The 15,610-nt window shown below is 38.0% G+C and overlaps 1 protein-coding gene across 10 annotated transcripts in view; it reads right to left on the minus strand.

The window, feature by feature from the left end:
* The window catches only part of TRPS1 (transcriptional repressor GATA binding 1), a 278,321-nt gene that overhangs the window by 217,481 nt on the left and 45,230 nt on the right, over positions 1 to 15,610 (minus strand). For 2 of the 10 annotated variants that reach the window (XM_078391607.1, XM_072999271.2), the window contains exon 2: positions 8,116 to 8,203. The exons of the other annotated variants lie outside the window; for them this stretch is intronic. The gene's annotated coding sequence lies outside the window, so the exon portion shown is untranslated. The remainder of the gene's footprint in view (positions 1 to 8,115; positions 8,204 to 15,610) is intronic. 10 annotated transcript variants of the gene reach the window in all.

Genomic DNA, 15,610 nt, shown 5'->3' on the forward strand with positions numbered 1-15,610 from the left:
CCTACCTCAAGGGTTCTTGTGAGGATAAAATGAGGGGCGTGTCACTGTAGGAAAAAGGAATATAAATATAACAAATAAATAAAATACACGTTGTCAAGTTACACACAGAAAAGGATGTGTTTAGAACAAGATGGTCCTCTTTCTTCATATTTTTCTTCCTTGCTTCAATCATACACCAATTAAAGCACGAAAGGACCTCTTCCAACCAAAAAGAATGATCAAGTGGTAATGAGGTCATTGAATCTTGGGTGGCAAAACAAACTGTGTCACTTCAAATTACAGATAGGGAATTAAAATTATGAGCATGGCCGTCTATAAAAGTATATAAATAAACACTTTGCAAATAAATAAGCTAGCACAGTGGAAGAGGGAGTTAGTCTGAAAATTTTATCCCTAGGTTCGCAAACTTTTTATCTACATACTTACTTTTACCAAAGTTTGATCTGGGGCAGCACTGAAAAATGACATTTCCACCCTGCAATCCAGAGTCTGATCCTAACCAAAGTCTCTGTGGATCACAGGATGTTATCATCTGAACTACTTCAGGAAACAAGCAATACCTTATGTTTATATGATCATGGCACAAGATGGCACATCCCAAATTATTTTTCAAACCACCAAGTTCCAGTACCATAGCAACACAATCCAGCCTTTCAAATATGACTATGAACATTCCCAACCAAAAAAATAAATAAATAAACAGGGAAGTTCACTCATCTATCACATCAAGTCCACACATGACAATATGAGATATTTAGAGCACATCAATAAACAGAAAAAGAGACGCCACTTCCATACCAGTTTATAAATTTACAAAAGATTACCCAATGTGCTAATCTTTTGTGGATAAAGTGAGTAATTAGGATTTAGGATATATGGTTTCAAATCCCCACTCAGCCACAGAAACTCATGAGGAGGAAGGAGACTGGTAAAACCACTCCTTAAATATCTCACTTACCTTGAAAGCCCTATTAGGGTCACTATACGTCAGCTCCGACTTGACAGCAAATAACCATTTACAAAAACATACCTCCCTGCTCTACCAGAAATAATTTTTTGCTCACTGCGGTTGGCTAGGTAAGTGGCTACTACATGTGACTTTTGCCATACACTCAAAATTGCAAGTCTGAAGACATTTCCTCCACTGGCATTCTATTTGAACTACTACACATACCTGTTATGCCAGATACAGAATGACAGACTCTTTTTGTATTATTAATTAGGGCCCCATACAAAGAGTAATGAAAAGGCAGACTTGCATGATCGCTATTCTTTCATTAGTTTGCAATCCAAGCACACTGATTCTCACATGGAACTGTTTTATGAGGAGCAATTCAAAAAGTGCTGGACTCTGGTACCACACTTTTGACAAACTGAAACAGCATCAAAATACCTTCCAAAACTTTAAAAAAAAAAAAAAAACAGATGTGGAAGACCCCAAGCAAAGACCTAAGACAGGTGGAGAGAAGTTACAAAGTAAAAGTCCTACTGTGGCCTAGAATGGTCATATCGACCAGATAGGCGGGGTATGAATGAATGAATGAATGAATGAATGAATGAATGAATGAATGAATAAATAAATAAATAAATAAATAAATAAATAAATAAATAAATAAATAAATAAATAAATAAAAATACTGTGACCAAGATGTACAATCACTTCTTCAATGATCTGAAACTGTCTTTAATTGTCTCAGAGGAAGGCCTGCTTGAATTAAGAGCCCAAACACTTGCCTGGATCCACCACAATTTGAGATGGGACTGAAGAGGAACATATGCAGTAGGGCTTTCTTTTTACTGGCAAGAACCTGTTAAAGTGTTGGGGCTACAGTTCAGGAGACTTAAGGTTTAAGTAGCGACTTGGTCACAGAATTAACTAGGTGACTTTTGATCAGTCACAGTCCCTTAGCCTGAACGATCTTCCAGAGTTGGTGTGACCATAAAGTAGAGATATAGAGTATCCATTTATACTATGTGTAATTTCTTTGAGGAAAAGTAGGATATAAATCAAACTCATAAATGATGAATAAAATAAATCATCTCAAGAGATTTAGCCCATTTCTCAATTTTGCCATCAGATGCCTAGTAAGGACATGTCCATATGCCTTTTAATACTCATAAGTTGATAGATTTTCAGGATTCTTCCCCCCCCCCCATTTGCCTTGTGGGCTTTTGTTCATTACAGTCTTTTTTTTTTTTGTACAGTGCCTTTTTATCTTCAATAATGCTTTCCATGTTGATGGTGAGTTGTCTGGAGTGTCCCTTAGAGACAGGAATGAACACTTCTATAAACACATCAGATTTATTTATTTCTTGCATTTATAAGATAAGCTGGCTGGATAGCTAAGTGAGCAGGAACGCAGGGTTTGAATCGTTATTGTGTCCTATAAGAGAAAGACCCAGCCTGGGTGACCTTGGGCAAGCTCCACAGCCCTGCAAAGAAGAAACTGGTAAATCACCTCTGACTATTATAAAACTAGAAAACCCTGGAAAGAGTCTCCTTAAGTCAGAATCAATTTTATGGCATGTAGTTATTATAGGAATGTGGTTCAGATAAGGCTTTAACTGAAGGTAAGAACCTGGAGAAAGACTAGAATGAAAAATTGGTTTCATTCCCAAATACCATAATTACAGCAGGAAGAGTGCCAGATTTTCTCTGAAATACAGTATTCATAGTGCAAGCAGACATCTCTGGACTTAGTGGGCAGAACTAAAATTGTTAACATATTATTAATAGCATTTATATAGTGCTTTGAAAGCAGCTTTTGGTTGCACTATCACATATCAACAGGTTCTGAAATGTGCCCCTTCTCTAGGTACACACTATTTGGCTATGTGCAGCTACAGCAAAATAGATCAATGCTTCTTTAAAAACACAGATGTAATTGAATCTTCCAGTGACTAACCTATAATTGGGAAGCAAATGATCCACCTTTTTAATATTCATTTGTAATGCAAGATTTTTTAAAAAACAACCCTTTCATCATAACATTCCACCCTTTCACACTCCATGCAAAGTGCATCTATCGTGCTTCTAAGTTTTTCTGTTCCCCCACAACACACACACACAAATGTCCTTAACTTTCTGTCATGTGTGAGGGAAGAGAGGGCAGCAGCAAGAGCAACAAAAGAGTGAATTGTGTGTTTTCTCCACAAGCTGTGCATATAGAAAAAACTTGGACACGAATCAGGGCCCGGAGTGCTTTTGCTAGCGCTCAATATGAACACCAGCCAATACAGTCATTAATTATACAGCATTCAAAACACACACAGAGAGAGAGACACACACACAGACAGAGACACACACTTTCATTATCATATACTTCACCATACAGTATTCTAATTTCTCAAGGAAAGATTAGGTTTCTTTTCTTCCGGTGTTCAGTAATATCTACCCTCCCCTCCCATTCATTCCATTAACTTCTAAACCCATCCTATAAGGATTACATCCTGAAAACCAAAGCTTATTTTGAAAATCCACAAATATTAGAAGTAACCACATACCAAACTCTTATGATCTATAGACATGTTATGCTTAGGTTTGATAGATTTTGTTCTGTGAGATGTTTTCTTAAGCATTCAGGAGATTGTGGTTACTGCTGTATCACATTAGACAGTCTTTTTTTATACAGCCCCATCCACTTGTATGGCCCTTCACAAAGAAGAAGGCAGTGGAAGCAAGTAAGCTACGTACATGCAAATCACAACAACCCAGAATAAACTAGTAATTCTGGTTTGTGTGTGATCCTGATCTAATTTTGTCCAGCTTCTCATGTCTAATAGAGGTCAGTGTAATATCTCTGGGAAACAAGGTATGAAAGCAAAGGATGCTACCATAGACAGACAGCCTCAAGGAGAAGGGTGTTGTTTCTACTATTGCTTGTCTGGTCACAACATCTGCAACCAGAGGTCTAATAACTTATGTATGCATAGCAGAGGTTGTATTATGTTGCTGTGATTCATACCTAGGGTAGGCTCCTTCCCCGTGATTTTGTTTAATACTTTTTTTAAAAAAATGCCACTTAAATCAGTTGCCATCACCACATCCTGGGGAAGCAAATTCTGAAGGTTCACATGAATATTCCCTGTTACCAGAACACAGCATGGGTTTGTGGCAGTCCACCTATTTTGGGAGACTGCTTCCAAAATGGTCAAAGTGCTATTTGTGAAAGACTACTGTTGCTTTTAGGCCATTACTGGTGAGAGGTGAAATATTTATATTTTATCTAATTTATAGTTCAAAATTACTTGCTTTGGCATTCTGCTATGGAAAAGCTGTGGGTAATTTGAAAGCCGGCATTCTCCTTCACCATGACAGGTAGGCCACTTTAAAAATGCCTAACTTAGTCTCTAGAGTTAGTGACTAGCACAGTTTATAACAGAAAACAATGTTTTTTCTTTTTTTAAAAAATCACAGCACTAAAAGCACAGCCACCCAAAATATGGACAACAGCTAAAAAAAAATACATTAAAATTCTCAACTTTTAAAAAAAGTAGCATATCTATGATATTCACTGAAAAAGAGGTACCAGAACATGGACTAGGGTTCTAGGGTTTTAAATTCTTGTTTATCTTGTTCTCACATGCTAGGAAGTGGAACAACACACTCTCTCTCTCTCTCTCTCTCTCTCTCTCTCTCTCTCACACACACACACACACACACACACACACACACACACACACACACACGAACGCAAGGTATTCTGGGACAATCTCCACAACAAGCATGATCTTTCTTTAAAGAAAATCAAGCAAAAATGAGAATACTGTATAATGAAAAAATGCAAAATGCACAGAACAATAACTTCTGCTTTGCTTCATTGATTTTAATGACCAGAAACTTCTCATGCCTTTGTAAACAGTCAGCCAGTTCTTCTGTGGAAGTAACAGTCAAAAATGACTTCAACAACAAACGTAGCTATTTAGCAGTCAGAACCAAAATCTGGCAGAAAACAGAAAACTTTTCCCATACAGACTAAAAAACCTAGGGTACTAATCACTGGAAGAAACCATTTTAGCCACACTGAATGAAAATTTATTTATTTATTTATTTATTTATTTATTTATTTATTTATTTATTTATTTATTTATTTATTTATTTATTTATTTATTTATTTATTTATTTATTTATTTATTTGTTTGTTTGTTTATTTGTTTATTTGTTTATTTATTTATTTATTTATTTATTTGATTTATACCCCGCCCATCTGGCCTAAAAGGCCACTCTAGGCAGCTAGAACCTAATGTCACCTGAACCTAATGTCTCTCTCTTAACTGTATTTGTTTAATATTTATTTAAGTTTAATTTCAGAGCCATTGTCCTCCTTGCTTTTTCCAATCACAATTTCCAGTCTACATCTTTCTTTCTTCCCCCTTACTATAAAGATGCTGGATGTTGCATTGTGAAGTTCCCTCCTCTAAGATTTTAGCTACACCTTATAAGCGAACTGATAATGCATTTTCTAGTTTTCTGGCATGAGGAAATAATGGAAAAGACCTCTGATAGTGTGCTAAATTGAAAACGTAAAGTCATTTGAAATCATGTTAGAACTTGGAATATGGCGTATTCTTGACATCTAATAACACGTTTCAGGCAACTGGGTAAAGAAGAAGTTGGACATCTAGCAAAGACAACACAGGCTAATAAATCAACTAATGGTCTGTGCAGTGGCTGTTGAGGTTTAGTCACACCAACCACACTAAGTATTGTTGAGCTAATAAACAACTTCTTGTAGCCTATACACACAATGGGAATTCATGTTCTATATTATATAAATGCACAGCAAAGGTTGGTTACTACAATTTAAATTGTTCAAGCGATTACTGTTCTTCCCAGCCCATCATAATACTCAGCTGAAAGTGACATTGACCATAGGAACAAAAGGCTCAGTAATGAGTTATTTTATGGGTTTTGAGGTATGAGAACTACCAATGAAACTAGAAATAGCATTTATTAGACAGCCTAACCCACTAATGCCATCTTAGAAAACTCTGAGATTTCTGGATATACTGTGGGATCCTTCAACATATTTCATTTGATTTTCCATCCTCTCACATTCACCTACCACCAAAGCATATCCTAATGCAGGGGCTTAGGTTAAATAGCCAGATTTATAAAATAAGTGTTATATTCATTTCTCAACACTGTGGGGATTTACCAAAATGTGGAGACTAGCATTACAAATCAACTGAAATTTATTCTTATAGAAAGTTTCCTTGATTTTGTTTTTTTAAAGAATGAAGTGAATTTATAGAGAATTGCAGAAGAACTGGTGACAACGTCTGTCATTCAACTACAGTCTCATCATTTATGAATAACGCAAAACTGCTCAAAACTGATTTTAAAAAGCATAATTGCCATAAGTTAAGAAATCTCCATGGGCACTATTTGTTGCATACTCAGTCATAGAACTAGGCATATGACAGATAATACCTATGAAGATTTCTTCATTTGCTTCTTAAAATTATACCTTTTTCATAACTGCACAACAGAATTTTGTCCATTGGGTTTTTTCCCGTGTATGTTAAAAGAGATGGGGGATAGCTAGCAGTTGTTTAAAAGATGAGAGTGCCCCTCCTTTTATTTCAAGGACAGAAACTCCTTGGGCCCTTCCTGCTCATCAGCATCATGTCTGAGAAATCTCCCAAAGGCAATAAAAACATTTTGGGATAGCATGGAACCTGCAGGCCATATGATTCCCACCTTGACTTAAAAGATTGTTGATCATGAACAAATGGGGAAAAGGGGATGGTCTCAGGGGTGACAAGCTGTAAATCTAGTTAAGGGCACAGAATAAAGCTATCAATGCTAACAGCCATAACTACTAATGAAATCCCTATTTTCGCATGATTACATGCAGTTCTTCAAATCAGAAAATGTATTCACTATAAGAAATGATGCAGAAACATGTACAAGAATGTATTATACTAGGCACATTTTCCAGATTAGGATTTGGAAAATTATATTAAAATGTGTCAATTACAAGCAATTCAGCAAAATTAGCAAGTCATCATACAGATTTAAAACACACATGTGCACACTGAGGAACACACTTGACTTTTCTGAATTTTGCAATGAAATTCTTCAACCAATAAATGCAGGGGGGAAAATGCATATTAAGGAAAAGTGAGTCCAAAAATGAATATGATGATCATGAATGAAATTTTGTTATTCTATCGAAAACTGCTTGCAAAAACACATTTTCAGACAACATTGTACAAAAATGCATATGTTGAGAAAATATTAAATGGCAAAATAATGTTATGCAACTATACAAAATCATGTTGCACCTACAGTGGTTACTATATTCACAAGGTGGAAGTGTTGGCCACAAAGCACTTCTACTGATGCATTGTGCAGCTGGTCACACCAGGCATATATGAACATTTGTGCAATTTAACCATACAATTCCTTGTTGCTGGGCATAACACCTGAACATTTCATTTACATATGCATGGACAGGATTTTGCCAAATACTGTATATGCAAGTATTCATGTGGACATATAAAAAGCCTCTGTGAAAACAGAATGAAACATACTTAAGATTGTGATTATAAGAAAGGAAGAGAAACGAACATGAATAGCTATGCTCATCTTTATTACCAGACAAACACAGGAAACAGTACAGTACTTGAGAGTTATTCTGGATGTTAGACTACCTTATAGCCACTAAATGAAACAAAGTCTCATTCAGAAAGGGAATTATTCTTATACATTGTCACAAAAATTAAAGTTCTGGTTCCAATGCACACATAGGAAAGCTTAAGGAATCCTCTCAGCAGTGGTTTAAGACAGACCAGAAAAATAGAAAACTAAATTAAAGTTAGGTAACATAGCACAGAGACAAAACCCACTGAGAAACTGACTCTACATAGGAGGAGCATAGATTCTGAAAAACAAAATCTTTGCTCCTCCTATTGGCAAGAAGGGAGGTGAACTGGGCCACCCAACTGGCTCACTGATCCATCAATCAAAACAATTACTGAAAAAACACATCCCCCCCCCCACACAGAGCATATGGTTCATGGATAGTGACTCAACCAATAGAACATCTATCTGACAGTACAGAAAACAAATCCATAAAAACAAGAGGAGCACATGACAAAAGGTATTACCCTATCTCTCCTCTAACAAGTGTTCCAGTTCTGTAAGAAGTCCAGATTTTGTGAAATGTGGCCATCTGAGGGATATTCCCCAAGATATCTGCACAAGAACAAAAAGTTAAAAAGAAGAAAGCATAGCAACAACAGATCTTGAACAAGCTCTTACATATGGGCTTATGCTGAGCAATGCTAATAGAACACAGATACAGTTTTATTTTATCCACAGCCTTGTTAACGATGAGGGCGGGTGTGGCGTCTGGTTTTTTTATCTATGTTTCAACTAAGGATGCTTAATTGCATTTCAGTGCCTACAAAGTGCTGCTAGGTCTTTACTGATAACATGTGTGATCTCCTTTTACAAGCAACCTGCTCTTAATCAGCTTCCAAACAACCCCAGAAGTTCTCCTTCCCTTGCTTCCTGCAACACACATGTAACCTTGCATGACATGAGAAAGAGAACAGGCATATTGCAATTTCTGCTATGGTATATCATGGTTTCAGAGCTACTTTCCTCATCAGAAGTAACCAAATGGCAGACAAGGTAGCTAAAAACACAGTAATAGTTGAAGGACAGCCCTAGACCACAGAATTATGAAGGAGGACGAACAAAATATACATATATCCATTCCAAAGAGAGAGAGAAGGATTTTCCTTTACCTCTGTCATTTACCTTCTCACAACAGAAAGTGTGCACAACAGGGAAAGTAGCAAAAACTCAAAAACCAGTTTTGAGGGATCCATCATTTATTTCTGTATAAAGCTTGGGTGCGTGCTCTGCTTGTATCACTGTAAACAGAGCTTTCCAGACACATTTCGTGACAAGCATTCAATTAGTTCAGAGTTTGTGTAAGAGTTCCAGCATGAGATGCAACATACATTTTATCTCTTGCCTAGTTCTTCATCAAAACAATCTGGGGTTTTAATTAAATAAATTGTACTGCTATGAGTTGGAGAATTCTTAAGTCCGTGCTCATGTAAAATGTAACTTCTTCATGCTCACCCACCTCCCACCCCAAAAAGGTTTTCCAAACTATAAACATATGGTGCCGGAATACATGCAAAAAGCATCCCGCCACATGGTGTTTTACATTTCCCCTTTGCTCTTGCCAACAGATGTTGTGTATCTCTCTAAAACTTGGTTGAACCTTGATCAGGAGAAACCCTTTCCAGCCATTTGTTTGAATGCCTTAAATAGATGCATCCTCAGTCCCCTTGTTCAACAGAGGGTTTGAAGAGCGATTCTACACACAGTTGGTTGGCTAACAGTGTATTCATAGTACAGAATTATAGCAATATGATACAACTTTAATTGTTATATAACTTCAACTCACGGGATAATTTTTGTGGTATACTTACCCTGTTTCCCTGAAAATAAGACCTAGTATGACTTTTCAGGATACTCATAATATAAGCCCTACCTCAAAAATAAGCCCCAGTTAAGGGAAACCCTGGCTTCCAACCTTGTGCAACAACCAGAAGAAAATGAGATGACTGTATTTGAGTAAATGTAGATTATTCTACCATTTCACGGATTGCTGCCCCTTCACGGATTGCTGCCTTATCGTAGCGAAGGGTCTTCAGTAATTCAGAGAAGCTATGGGGTATGCCATGCAGGGACACCCAAGACGGACAGGTCATAATGGACAGTTCTGACTAAACACGATCTACTTGGAGGAGGAACTGGCAGGCCACTCCAGTATCTTTGCCAAGAAAACTCCATGGACAGAAACAAAAGGCTAAAAGATATGATGCTGGAAGATGAGCCGCTCAGGTCGGAAGGCATCCAACATGTTACTGAGGAAGAGCGGAGAACAAGTACAAGTAGCTCCAAAGCTAATAAAGCGGCTGAACCAAAGTGGAAAGGACCCTCAGCTGCAGACGCGCCTGGAAGTGAAAGGAAAGTCAGATGCTGCAAAGAAAAATACTGCATAGGAACCTGGAATGTAAGATCTATGAACCCTGAGAAGCTGGATGTGGTCAAACAGGAGATGGCAAGAATAAATATTGACATCCTGGGCATCAGCGAACTAAAATGGACAGGAATGGGCGAATTCAGCTCAGATGATTATCATATCTACTATTGTGGGCAAGAATCCCGTAAAAGGAATGGAGTAGCCTTCATAGTCAACAAAAGAGTGGGAAAAGCTGTACTGGGATACAATCAAAAATGATAGAATGATTTCAATATGAATCCAAGGCAGACCGTTCAACATCACAGTTATCCAAGTTTATGCACCAACCAACGATGCTGAAGAAGCGGAAATTGACCATTTCTATGAAGACTTACAACACCTTCTAGAACTGACACCAAAGAAAGATGTTCTACTCATTGTAGGGGACTGGAATGCTAAAGTAAGGAGTCAAGAGATAAAAGCAACAACAGGGAAGTTTGGCCTTGGAGATCAAAATGAGTTTTGTCAATAGAACAAGCTGGTCATCACAAACACTGCTTTCCATCAACACAAGAGGTGACTCTACACATGGACATCACCAGATGGGAAATACCAAAATCAGATTGATTATGTTCTCGGCAGCCACAGGTGGAGAAGCTCTATACAGTCAGCAAAAACAAGATCTGGAGCTGATTGTGGCTCTGATCATCAGGTTCTTATAGCAAAATTCAAGCTTAAACTGAAGAAAGTAGGAAAAACCACTGGGCTAGTCAGGTATAATCTAAACCAAATCCCTTACGAATACACAGTGGAAGTGAAGAACAGATTTAAGGAACTAGATTTGGTGGACAGAGTGCCTGAAGAACTATGGATAGAGGTTCGTAACATTGTACAGGAGGCAGCAACAGAAACCATCCCAAAGAAAAGGATACACAAGAAAGCAAAGTGGCTGTCCAACAAGGGCCGACAAATAGCAGAGAAGTGAAGGGAAACAAAATGCAAGGGAGATCGGGAAAGTTACAGAAAATTGAATGCAGACTTCCAAAGAATAGCAAGGAGAGACAAGAGGGCCTTTTTAAATGAACCGTGCAAAGAAATAGAGGAAAATAATAGAAAGGGAAAAACCAGAGATCTGTTCAAGAAAACTGGAGATAGTAAAGGAACCTTTTTTGCAAAGATGGACATGATAAAGGACAAAAATGGTAAGGGCCTCACAGAAGCAGAAGACATCAGGAAGAGGTGGCAAGAATACACAGAGGAGCTATACCAAAAAGATTTGGATATCCCGGACAAACCAGATAATGTGGTTGCTGACCTTGAGCCATACATTCTGGAGAGTGAAGTCAAGTGGGCCTTAGAAAGCTTGACTAACAAGGACAGTGGATGTGATGGCATTCCAGTTGAACTATTTAAAATCTTAAAAGATTACACTGTTAAGGTGGTACATTCAATATGCCAGCAAAAACTCAGCAGTGGCCAAAGGATTGGAAAGGATCAGTCTACATCCCAATCCCAAAGAAGGGTAGTGCCAAAAAATGCTCCAACTACCATACAATTATACTCATTTCACATGCTAGCAAGGTTATGCTCAAAATCCTCCAAGGTAGGCTTCAGCAGTATGTGGACCGAGCACTCCCAGAAATACAAGCTGGATTTCAAAAGGCAGAGGAACTAGAGACCAAATTGCTAACATGCGCTGGATTATGGAGAAAGCCAGAGAGTTCCAGAAAAACATCTACTTCTGCTTCATTTCATACATTAAGCTCTCTACTAGCTGACCAGTAATGAAACAGAGCATGCAATCAATCATGCAAAGATCAGTGAGGTGAACTGCTGCACAACTGCTCTTGTCTTCAGTTTTTCTTAACAGGATTCTGGTCAAAATCATACCAATGGGATTAAAAAAATAGCATTCAATTTTTAAGATTGACTGAGGGAGGCTGATTAAATTTATATAGTTAGCGGAAGTGCTATGCATATTACAGTGAAATGTGAATAGTGGGCATAGTGACACTGTGAAAATGACAGGCAGAAACTTACACTGACCAACTTTGTTTGATAGCATTAGAATCTGCAAACATGTTTTGAATTCCTACTTCTTTAAAAGATAATTTACAGCTTACAGAACAGAAATGCTCACAGTTCATTATGTACTTTCCACATATTCACAGATGAGATCAAATACAAGTAATATGTGATTTAGCCTGTATTTTCTTTCCAACACAAATCACAGTGGCTTAAAATCTCAGCTGGAAGCATCATACTGACTATTTTTCAGATGATGATATGGGATCATTGCTAAAGTTACCCATGACACAAACTAGCCATTTCCAGAAAGTGGAAAGTCATTAAGGACAACCTTATTTCTCATAACTTACTGAACACTATTGCTCATCAAATAAATAAGATTGCTTTTTTCAGCAATGTCAAATCAATCAATCAGTTGAAACCACGGGTAGGTCACCAAATGATTTTAACATGTTTAGAAAAGATCACTGTCTATGCACATAACTTTTACCTGAATTATCCATCTGCCAAACATAGATATACTGAGAGTTATCATAAATGTGATACATCTCCTCATCCTATATACACTTCTAACAAATCAAAAACAAGGACGATAATTGGATGGAGCAAGATACTATTTTAAATGAAACCAGCAAAATTGTTGCAGACAAGCACTAAAGGGACAGAAAATGAAGGGTGTGGAAGAGATACACATTCACTCTCCTTCATGGAATTCCATGTCCCCGTCTACCCATGGCCACCAAATTAGTCCTTAAATACAAGACTGAAGGGGAGAGAAGTAATGAGAAGTAGTGTAGTGATGGATAATAAAGACTAAGGGCTTTTAGCAAAACCTTGAACCTGGCCTGGAATGGCACAGGTTGCCAATGCAGGCAGGCCAGGACTGGAGAGATGTGATCACATTCTGCACCAGCTGCATTTTCCAGGTCAGACTCCAGGGAAACCCCACATAGGGTTGCAGTAGCTGATCTCGAAGATCATCAGCACATGCACAAACCTCTTCAAGGCCCTCTCATCCAGATAGGGGTGCAACTGAGTGATCAGCCTTAGTTGGTTAAAGGCTAACCTAGCCACAGCCGCAAAACTGGGACTCCCTTGAAAAGGCTGGGCCCGGAAACACACACAAGTTCTGAACCTATTAGCCTGAGTCCATTCCAGAATTGTGGCCGGGCAGTTCTCAAGTATCCGGACAACATCCACTGTAGAAAATGCAGCTAGAGCTCTGTGTCATCAGAGTATTGATGGCAATGATCTCTAAATCTTCAGATCAGAGGCCCCAAATCCAGATCTACCCAATTTTTAAAACTTTTCGGTTTTGTCTACTTGTTTTCCATTTTGATGAATTGGCTCATACATGACTTCCAGCAAAGTCACGTATGAGCTGATTCCAGCAAATCATTTATTTTCCTCCATATTTAAATAAATGTCATTAAAATTGAAAAAGTTAGTTTTAAGTCCTCCAGGGCAGGATACTGTGTATATCTTGTCATCAAAAGGAGTGGGAACACAAAAGTTCAAAAATCACCCTACTCAACTTCACATTTTTGATGGTCCAGTAAAGGTTATTTTCAATTCTGCTCCTGGGCCACATAGTTGCGTCTCTGTTTTATTTATATAAAGATGAAGGGGGAAAAAACAACAACAGTCAAGTCTCAGACACTCAACAATTTAATAAAAACAAGGACGCCTTTAGCTAACCCAACTGACTCATCCATTTCTTGCTACACAGGACAGGCAAACTAAAAATGAATCAGAGGCCCACACCTAGATCTACTAAATTTTAAAAACTTTTCAGTTTAATTATTGTTTTGTCTACTTAGTCTCCATTTTTAATGAATCAGCTCATACATGACTTCCAGCAAATACTTCAAATACTCAACACTAAAACTACCACACCAGAAGACTGTGAGGGCCAAAAATCTAATGGGAAATGGATGTTAAATGGCAAATGAGGTTGAATACATCTAAGTGTTAAGTGATGAAGGAGAAAAATATCCTAACTTTACATTTACAGTTATAGGCTCTGAAATAATGGTGACAGATCAAGAAAGATTTCTTAGAGTTGCAGGCAGTTCAGTGAAAATGTTGACTCAATGGTGGGTTCATGCAAGAATGGCAAGATCCATGCTGGGAATTCTTATAAATGGAAACAAAACTAAAACTTTCAACACTGTGATGCTTTTCACAGTACATGTAACTATACTTGGAATTATGTGCATGTTCTGGTCATTGCACTTAAAAAAAATAAATTGAAACTGGAGGGGAGATGTAAAAAGGAGCATGAGGGGTACAAACATGATTATCAAAAAGAATGGTGCTCAAAGCATTCTCTGGTCAGTTTACAATTTAATTAAGCACAGTATACATTGCCCCCCACTCCGGTGAGCTGGCTACTCAATTTATGGATCTCAGAATGATGGAAGGCTGAGTGGGATTGAACCCAGGTTGTGAGCAGAGTTTTGTCTGCAGTACTGCAGCTGAACCACTGCACCACAAGGCTCCATGAGAAGCAGTGCTGATTCAGCTCCAAAGGTGACTGAATGCACAGGAATTCAAAAGCTAACTTGAAGAAATAAGTTTAAAAGTCCTATGCCTGGCTGGGCAAATATGTAAATTTCACTAATTCTCATACTGAATTAAAAGGAGAGAAAAAAGAAAGAAAATTTCCCAAGTTCTTCCCCTCAGTTTCACAATTTCAATGAGGATATAACGTTCATACACAAGGAAGGAAGGAAGGAAGGAAGGAAGGAAGGAAGGAAGGAAGGAAGGAAGGAAGGAAGGAAGGAAGGTTCTAATCCAGATGCTGATTAGATCCTCCCAGCAAGGAAGCCAATGTGTCAGTAAGCAGGCTGACCTATGCAGTCTATGTATATACTATAATTTAAATTCCTTAGTGACCCAAAGAGTTTTTTTCAGGTTTGTTACATTTTCCCCCAGAACAATAACTAAATAGAGCCTATATTATCCCACTGTCCAACCGGTATTTTCAAATGTTTCATTCTTTATAATGGCCTGACAGGGGGTGATAGGAACTGAAGTCTAATCAATCTGGAGAATCCCAAGATTGGAAAAAGTGACCTAGAATGGTTAGTGATTGCCATTACATTTTTGAACTTGTGAGAGTTACTCTTTACCCCTTCTCTGTGAACTGGCTTCTGAACTTTGCTGTTCAATAGCCTACAATAGTGGTTCCTAACCTTGAGTCGTTGGGAACCACTGGCCTACACTATTGCTGTGCAGTTTGCACACAAGGGAAAACTAACCAACTCAACAACTCAGTGAATAACCTATGGAAAAAATAAACTGCCTCTTGGCAATCAGGCAGAGAAACAATAATCTGGAATAGCCAAGTTTTCCTGATATCAGTGTTCTTTTCTTTGGATCATGAAATATCACAGACTAAAAGAGGCATACAGTACTTTAGCTACATCAGGGTGGGTTGCCTTCACATGCTTTATGTGGCAACATCTCTTGAAAAGTGTTTAGAAACTTCCATATGTGCACATTACCATCCATGCCCCACCCACAACTTCCCCAGTTTTATATTCTTCACTAAGGAGACATTTCTGCTGACTGAAAATTCCACT

The sequence above is a fragment of the Pogona vitticeps genome, chromosome 4, assembly GCF_051106095.1.
Source record: "Pogona vitticeps strain Pit_001003342236 chromosome 4, PviZW2.1, whole genome shotgun sequence".
Taxonomy (NCBI): Eukaryota; Metazoa; Chordata; class Lepidosauria; order Squamata; family Agamidae; genus Pogona; species Pogona vitticeps.